The sequence below is a fragment of the Rhineura floridana genome, chromosome 9 (genome assembly GCF_030035675.1).
Source record: "Rhineura floridana isolate rRhiFlo1 chromosome 9, rRhiFlo1.hap2, whole genome shotgun sequence".
Taxonomy (NCBI): Eukaryota; Metazoa; Chordata; class Lepidosauria; order Squamata; family Rhineuridae; genus Rhineura; species Rhineura floridana.
This window is the reverse complement of record NC_084488.1, coordinates 104538438-104547967: the sequence shown is the minus strand read 5'-3', so window position 1 is coordinate 104547967 and position 9530 is coordinate 104538438. Positions and strand designations below refer to the sequence as shown.

At 43.3% G+C, this 9530-nt stretch overlaps 1 non-coding gene across 1 annotated transcript; it reads right to left on the bottom strand.

Moving 5' to 3' along the window:
* Window positions 1–2453: 2453 nt before the first annotated feature.
* Window positions 2454–2522, bottom strand: TRNAA-CGC (transfer RNA alanine (anticodon CGC)). Its single transcript has one exon. It is a non-coding gene; the product is annotated as a tRNA-Ala (tRNA).
* Window positions 2523–9530: the final 7008 nt, after the last annotated feature.

Genomic DNA, 9530 nt, shown 5'->3' with positions numbered 1-9530 from the left:
AGCTGGATGGACATTCCACCAGCAGCAACCCTACTTTACTGTCTCCTTGGCCCAACACCAGGTGCAGGCCCTCACATCCAGCTCTAAGACAGAATGGTTTCCTGGTGACAGAGATGGAAGTTCTGTAGATCACAGCAACTCCTTCCCCCCATCCCTGCAGCCTGTGTGGGTGTTGCACTGAGTATCCAGGTGGGCAAAGCTAGGTCAGATCAACTCCTCTCAGCACTCCCATTCAGGTCTCGGTAATGCACACCAAATCGGCACCTTCATCCATGATCAAATCATGATAAGTGTGGTCTTATTGTGTACCAATCTGGCATTAAAAAACACCACGCACAGGCCAATGGGCACAGCAGATGAGCAACAAGGAACCCATCCAAGAGAGGAGTGGGAGTAAGGAACAAGGCGTAGATAGCCTTGCCCTTGTCTTCTATGGTAGCTCACCACCTCCCCATAGCTATACCTCCCTCTGCCCATGATCACTGAAATTGGGATGGCTTTACCCGTGTTCCTCCTTACTAAGACTTCTCCTAAATACCTGATTTGAACCCAACAAGAACCTAACAAGAAAACCTACTTCCAGTAGGCCTCTGAGAGAATTGGGAACTGTCAGACCCACTCAATATTTTTCACACAGGGCACATCTACTCCTCCTCTGTCTCACACCCAGGGAGGGCCAGACTTCTGCCAGTTGCAGACTGTCACTGTGAAGGCATCTGGCAACTTTCTCCTATTATTCAGTTCACTGCACAGGCTCTCACCCTACACAGGAACTACACATGTGCCATACATCCTCCTCACTACCAATCTCCTCCAGATTTCTTTTTTTTTTTTGAAAAATAGAAGGGAGTAGCATGCTCACCCTCAGGACTCCCTAAGGGGCTCTACAAGGCGCAACTCCCTTTGGTGTCTCCCCTTTGGTGGTGACCTTGCCAGCAGCAGACCCACCACCCAAGGCAGCAGGGCTTTTATGCCCCCTGACCCAGCCAGGAGCTGATGCAAGAGGCTGCAAGATTGACTGCAGCCTCTCTCTGGAGTCAGGGTCAGGCAGGGGGTCCCAGTCCTTGCAGCACTTACCGGGGACTTCAGCTGTCTCGGGAGAGAGCAACCCAGAGGTGCAAGTAAGCAAGCACCCAGATGCTCAGGTACTCACTCCCAGGGCAGGTCTTCTCCAGTTCCCCAGTGCTGCAGATGTTCTCCCTATAAACTAATTTAGAAGCAGAAGAAATTATGGGACACTTCAAACAAAAAATACCTGAATGAAAAGCTTCACTGTGCATTGAAGGTGGTGGCATAAGTCTTATTTGACTCTCAAAACCAGTGGAGCAGCTGTCACCTTCAATGGCCCTTGCCTCAGATCCCAGAGGCTGCTGATTCATCATTAAATGTTCACTGTGCTCTTTCCTGAAGGCTAAACATGAATCTGCATTCCACTGAAGTCCTTTTAATTCCATAAAAATGTTTCTGCATAAAGTCAAAGGTGCTAACTTATTTTTTTTAGTTCCCAGAAGCCTATTTGCACAACATTTAGGCAGTGAAAATTCTTTAAGTGCAGAGATCTATGCACATCAGAAGGAGAAATGAGATTAAAGACAGTTTCCCCTCCTACTCACCAGTTATTGAACTGTAACCATCAGAAACTGAAAATTCTGGGACCACTACTGTGGCTGACTGCTCAAGTATATACAGAACCATATATGGATTGTGTCTTGTGTTGTTTTACAATTCTGGAACAGTGACCATCATACATCACTTGGATGGAATGCAGATTTGGAATCCCAGACTTTCATAGTCAAAGGGAAGAAAGGAGACTGTAGGTCTTAGCTCAAAGCCGATGGAGAATTGGAAGGGAACAGGATCACATCAACTTCTTGTCTATTGCATCAAGTTAGAATTGTTGATACTGGGAATATATCCTACACAAGCACAAATAGTACCTGCATAGACCATAGGAACATAGGAAGCTGCTTATACTGAGTCAGACCATTGGTCCATCTAGCTCACTATTGTCTACAACAGTAGTCCCCAAACCTTCCCCCCCCCAGACCACTTGAAAACTGCTGATGGTTGCAGTGGACCACTTCATTATTTTGTGCCTGTTGCAGCAGTTGTCATGCATTGTGCTAGATTCCATATGGTTTTTAATTGTATTTTATTGTTTCTTTCATTTCTTGTATATTGTATTGCAGTTGGAATTCCATTTGTAATGCAATAAAATGCAATAAAAGAAATAAAAGAAGCAACAAGATACGATTAAAAATCAATATGAATATTTAATGTGATGGTTGGGCTGTCTCCTGTCTTCAACCACAAATCCACAGACACACCGCGGACCACCTGAATGAAGCTCATGGACCATTGGTGGTCCATGAACCATAGTTTGGACCCCCTGGTCTACCCTCTCTGGCAACAGGTCTCCAGGATTTCAGTCAGGGGTCTCTCCCAGCCCAACCTGGAGATGCCAGGAATTGAACCTGGGACCTTCTGCATGCGAAGCAGATGCTCTACCACTGAGCTATGGCTCTTACCTGCAAGCCTTATAAGGAAGCTTGATGTGCTTCTCCCTTGGCTGTTCAAACCTACAGAAAAGGCGGATAAAAGCTGTGAATTGTCCAAGCAGCATGATAGCTACCAGACTCTCTTGCCACTTCAATATGATGTTCTCACCTGCTTGTGGTCTCAGCTTGGTACCATGGTATATCATCCCTGCAGCCCGTTGTTATGTTGCTGGAGTGGGGTGGCTACTGCTCCCCTACGGTTGTTACCGCTCTATTAACATCAGAATGATGAGATCAGGTGGAGAAGTTGGCCACATGGTTACTTCCAGCAACATCTCTATGGTAAGTAACACATCTTTGGGATCTCTCATGTGATCATACATTGCCATAGCTCCATACAATGGCAAATCCCAATGCCAATTCTGTAGTACAAGTACAACCCCAATATTCTGTTATGTTATCCATTAATATTACAGCTATATACTTTAATTTAATGAACTGCAAAGCAGCACAAAGTTACGCTTTATATATGTCTCATATATAATTCAGCCAAATGCATAGTGCCCTCTGCCAGAATTCACTACAGTCTAAATCACTGTCATCAACTCTGCATCAGATGAAATAAGACCAAGGGTCTGAATTTGGGGTCAGCACACAGAGGTTCCAAAATGACAGCTATAGTTGTCAGGTTTAGTATAAGACATTGCTAGCATGTCTTCATTTATTGTATAAATGGAAAAGTTTCAACAGAGTCTGGCCTTTATATCGCTGCAACACAGTGATTGAAGAAATTGCACCTGACATCTTTTCCCTCCCTCTACTGTAGAGTTCTCAATCTGCACAAATGTCAGAGATATTGAGAGCTCTGTCCTCTTGTTAGATCTGCTTATATTTCTTTTTATTTGTTTATTTATTAGATGTGTGTCCTGTTTTTCCACCAAAGGATGTTCAAGGCACCTAATGGCAATAAAATATGAAAGAAAATACCAAACCATCAATTACATAAATGCAAGGCAGAAAAACACATAAATAAAATCAATGAAACCAATTAAAAACAAATTGCAGCATATTTACAAGAGCCACAATAAGTCGCTTATGGGCCAAAGGCCTGTCTGAATAAGGCAACAACATCATCAACATCATCTGGAGGGCAACAGGTTCCCCATCCATATTCTCAGAGATGCTGGATGCAACACTTCAGGTTCCCCATCTTGGAGAGATCTGCAAGGATGTTATTGTTTTCTGATTGGGAAGAAATGTAAGGTACACATTTGAAAATAAATGAATTATGGGGAAGCTATTGGATTTCATTGTTTTTTAATCAAACTGCTCTTCAAAATCAAGGCAATATGTATATAATAGGCATGAACTAATGTAGCGTAAGGACCAAGTTAAGATGTTAGGTCCCTGCTCATGAGTCCCTGCTCATCTGTTAACATGTCAGAGCACAACAGTGTATTGTGTACTCTCTAATGTGGTATGCACATACAGTATGGTTTTAGCTTTTGCTTGCAATTTCAATGTTGAGCCTGTCACAGTACAGTAGGTAATTATAGTGATAGTCAAATTTATTTATACACCACATTTTCCACAAATACATTTGTGCACAAAGCAGTTCTCAGGTGGGAGTGTGGAAGGCATGGGGAAAGGACTTGGAAAAGAAATATCTGTGGCAGTCTCCAGCCTAGCACATGGAATGATGTGGGGGTCGCCCTGATGAATCAGTCCCATATATCTGCGTATATGTGTAGGGTTTAGCTATCAACTGAGATTAGAAACAACAAAACGATCAAACCAAGATGTTCTCTTTCCAGAGCTTGTTGAAAAGAGAAAACCTAATCCTGAATACACACCAGTATATATAAACACAGACCAGCATATATATCCAGCATATAAATACTTCTCCTACATCAGTACATGCTCCCAGCTGGTCACATGAAAAGATGTTCGGTCTAATTGCCACACGAATGCTTGTGCATTTGTAATCTAAATATTAATATCAATTGCATACTTCTCTTTAATATTATAAGCATGACCCTTACCACTTACCACCATAGCAAAGGGGCCACTAGTTTGTTTGTTTTTTGTTTAAAGAATTTTTAACCCCAAAAAGGCCCACTGATACCTCTCCCCAATCAACATCCCACACCCAGCTTGGCACACAGGGGGTGCTACTACTAGGTTACAACTGATGGAGAGGAAAGCCTGGCTTCTCAGCATTGCTGATAGTGGTCCTACATCTTTTCCCTCCCTCCCTCTACTGTAGAGTTAGAAGAGTAGCTACATACCCATACACACACACAGGTCACATCTACATCATAGATTTAAAGCAGTATTGTACTGCTGTAAATAGTCATGGCTTCTCCCAAAGAACCCTGGGAACTATAGTTTGTTAAGGGCGCTAAGACTTGTCAGGAAACCCTTATTCCCCTCACAGAGCTACAGGTCCCGGAGATCCCTGGGAAGAAGGATTGATTGTTAAACCACTCTGAGAACTGTAGCTCTGTGAGGACAATAGGGGTCTCCTAACAACTTTCAGCACCCTTAACAGACTGCAGCTCTGAGGATTCTTTGGGGAAAGTCATGACTGTTTAAAGTGGTATGATACTACTTTAAATGTATAGTGCAGATGGCAGCCTTACACACACACACACACACACACACACACACACACACACACGATTACTGCTGATCTATAAGCATCCATTGAAATCACTGCAATTTTTGCTTGTGTGTTTCCTTTGTAACATGCTAAAAAAAGAGGTGAAGGAACTAGGCCACACATTCATGTGCAAATCCCAACATGGTGACATTTCCTTTAAATAGAAATTTGAGCCTCTGAGATGAGGTAAAATCCAGAGCTTAGAAGATTACTTTTTAAAAGAAATAAATTACAATTACTGTTACATGGCCCCAAAAAGGAATAAATTACCATTACAATTACAATTGTTCTGAAAGGGGTTGGTTACTTTACCGTTACTCAAAAGTAATCACTGCAATTACACTTAAGTTACTTAAGTGCTGGCCTTGGCTGCGGCACACCTGAGTTGCCTAAAACAACATTAAAAATAAACACACACATACAGAGGTAATAGGATAATTCTTTTTATCCATAAGATAGCAATGGTGGTCTCTCCACTGGTAAGGGAGGCGGGAAGGCAGGCAGAGGCCACTACTCAGATATTTGCATGTCAAACCAAGTGCAATCCCCACACACACACACACTGAGCCAGCAAGTGTCATCTCTCTCACTCAACCACCTCCCGGACCCTGCCCTGCCACCAACTATGGCATATCCATCCAAGCAAGCATTTTCCCCTGGGGTGCAAAAAAGTCAAAACACTGCAAATACAGCAAAGCAGCCAGGGAGGGCAATGTAGGCTGCTTTGCATGCTAAATATTCTCTTTCTCTCTCACACACACACACACTCACACCACACCTGTTGTCCTCTCTCACCTCCACAGTTCTTTATCTCATTCTGTTGCTGCCTCCTTCTCCTCCTTTATCCATGTTCTTGCCCTCCAGCTCCTTTCTCCCTCCACTCCATTCCTCTCCACCACCATCAATTTTGTTTTCTGCACTTTACCCTTGTCTTGCTCTCCACCTCCTTCCTTGTCGCCTCCTACCACCCACAGAGCACAAGAGAAGAGCAACGCTGCGCAGAAGCCCAGTTTGAGGCACATGATTTTCATTCACAAATCAGCAGTGCAGAAGACTTCCGCTGCTCCCCCCCCAAAGTAATGCCCAAAAGTAATGCTGGAAACAATACAATTACTCCTCAAAAGTAAAAAAATTACTCCTCATTCTATTACAGTCAAGATGTAAAGAAATTACCCACTCGTTCCTCAAAAAAGTAATGAGTTACAAGTAATTAATTTTTTGTAACAAATTACTTCCAAGCGCTGGTAAAATCTGCATATGTAACAGCTGATCCACATTTCGAATTGTCATTTAAACAGAGGATTGGGGTAGTGGATTCCCCACTCATACCGTAACTATAGCTGGATTTGCCCACATGGGAAGAACTCCCAAGGAAAAGCTATGAATTAAGAAAATATCCAGAAGGCAAAGAAATTGCTTCATTGAATATGACTAAAAAAAAAAAATTAAGCATGCAATAATTGCTTGCAGAACCTGCAAGTACTCTCGGCTGCATTTTCCTTGAGAATATCCATGGCTTGCCAGAGAACTCCCCAGCCACTCTTGGAGGCCTTGCAGCCATGTTTTTGTTTTTGTTTCTCATTTATTCCCTCCGAGTACATGGCTAGTTGGATTCTCTTTATCACTTTGGTACCAGCTACTAATCCCCATAGGTAGAGTAAGTGGGATCTTATCTTTCACTGTTTTATTAGACTCGGCTTTTAGTCTCCTCGAGGAATATATAATGAAATGACACCCTGCTCTGCCTATACAGATTGCTGAATTACAGGAAAACCTGCTGCTGTTATGTCAATTTGGCTCCAAGCTCTCTTGTCCCAAAGGCACAGAGGGACAAAAAAAAAAGTGTAATGGATCAGAAGGGAAATGCAACAGAACAGACTGTGGCTGAACAGCTATCCCCCTCTGTAAAGACTTTGTTGTGTTTTATTCTTCTTTTATGAGGGGAGAAATTCAATTCAGTTAGCATTTCAAGATGAGCACTTTCCAAATCAGAACCGAAACACAACCATCACAATTTCTCTGAATTGTGCAATGCAGTTCTCCAGCCAAGTAATGTGTATAAAAATGCATCTCCTAGGGTGAAGTGTGCATAAATATGCACATATTAGTGAAAATAACATACAAAAATGCATTATATTGGGGAAAATTGCTGTGCAAAAATGTGTATATTACACAAAATTGTATGCAAAAATTGTATATTAGAAGTTTGCACTAATATGGTGATGAATTTTCATGAGTACTTAAAAAAAAACACCACCTCAAACTGATGGGGAAATCTGGAGAACTTAATTTAAGATTGGAAAAATAAGAAACCTCAAATTGATAGATTTGCCCATCCTGTGTACAAGTTAAACAGGACATGATACAGTTTCTTTATGCAACACAATTTAATTAATCACAACACATGGTTCAGAATGAATTATGTATTGTTAATACTGAAGGATGAGGAAGACTTGAAGGTGCCTTATGAGCCAGAGCATTTGTTCATTCAGTTCACTATTATTTAATCTGATTGGCAGCAGCTCTATTTCCCCCCAACCCTCCCAATCCTACTATTGCACAAGACTGGAAATGTTTGGGATGTAACCCAGAAGCATATGCTTGCATATGCTTGCAAAGCATATTCTCTACCACTAAGATATGAGCCCTGCTCTTGGAAACACTGTATGGAATCACTTCACACAAGATGCGTAAGGCCGGATTGACTGAGGCTTTAGTTTTGAGCTCCATCCAGCTGTAGAAGTCTAGAATGACTTCTACAACTCATTCTGAACATGCACCAAGAGGAATGCCTGACCGATCTAGGAGGCCACCTTGCACACTCCAGAGCTCCAACGTGGCCAGCAGGTGGTAAATATACTGCATAGCAGCATGCGAAACAGCCTCACACTAGGGATGGGATCTGCCTGTGGCCAAATCTGATGGACCGACATGCTGTTCCATCCTGTGTCTACTTGTTTTTGCCAAATTCTTCCTTTATCTAATTCAATTCCCCTACCCCTGTGAGGGTAGGAGGACATTTTAAGGGTTAATACTACAGAGATTAAAAGCCAAGCCTAGAGAGCCTTCTCAACTTTTCTAGGCTTGCCAATTAATCTATGTAGTATTAACCCTTAAAATGCCCTCCAGCGGACTGTCAGCCTAAAGATGGAGGAGAAGGAGGCAGGGGACTAGGCGCCCCCCTGGGTGGAAGGAAAGAGTGGTGCAGTGGCCATGGCAGAAGCTCCTCTGAGCCAGGCTAGACTGGGGAGGAGGAGGATGAAGAGGAGGTGTCCTTTTGTGGGGCAAGCAGCAGCTGGTTTGTGGCAGCAGCAGGGGGGGCTCCAGAGCCATGATGGGAGTGCCCCCAATGCATTAGAAGGCCTGTGGGTGAAGGTTTGGCTGGGCTCAGTGGGTCCGGGCAGTGCAGGGCAAGGAAGCATGTCCGACAGCACAAGGGGTGGCAGCTGCTGGCAGGGATTGCTGACTGCATGAGCCACTGTCAGGGAAATCTGGTCTTGGCAATAATCTGCTGAGGTCACAGCAAGCATGCTCGCTTTGCACACAGAGTAAACATGTGAATGGTTGAAAAATCTGGTTAGAAATCCAAAGTGAACAAAATTCTTGCCCATCCCTACCTCACACATGCACACCATGCACCCTGGGGTCATTGCAAAGTATGCTGTAACCTGCTCTGGGTTCATTCATTATACAAGGAAGGGTGGGCTATAAATTGCAGGAAACAAATACCATGAGCCTTTGTCATGGTACATGCCCTGTGTTCTCATATTTCACTGGCTATGCCAGAAACAATCAGAACATATAGATGTTAGAGCATCTCCAGGGCACCACAGGAATCTGTCTTGATTGTCCAAAGCCTCTGGTGAGGTGAATGGGTGGTATTTTCATGCCTGCCAGCTACACTGAATGCAAATGACACATTTCAGGTTCTATCCTCAATCTAGTTTTTGCCATAGGGCAAATGATTTGTTGATGGTGGGATAATTGTTACCATGTTGTCATGAAAGATCATTTCCTGAAATTTGGAATACGAGTGGCAGATCCCCCCACCAAATGGGGTGTGTATATGATTAGGATGGTCCACCCCCATGTCCTTATGGTAACTGAGAGATCCATGCATAGTACTTTGGAGGATATTCTGGTGGACAGAGCTGGTGATCCTGCCAAGGCTCTAGTCTCACTTTGAAATAGTGAGGTAAAGACTGCTATTGACACAGATGCTCCCAAGTGGCCTCTCCAGAACTGTGGAGGCTAGAATGCTCCTGGGTTTTTCCCTGGAGCTCCAGATAATGAAGCAGATCAGACAATGTCTGGAGTGTAGGTAGCAGAAGTCTTAACTGAACACAGGTGAGAGCACACAATTATGCCTA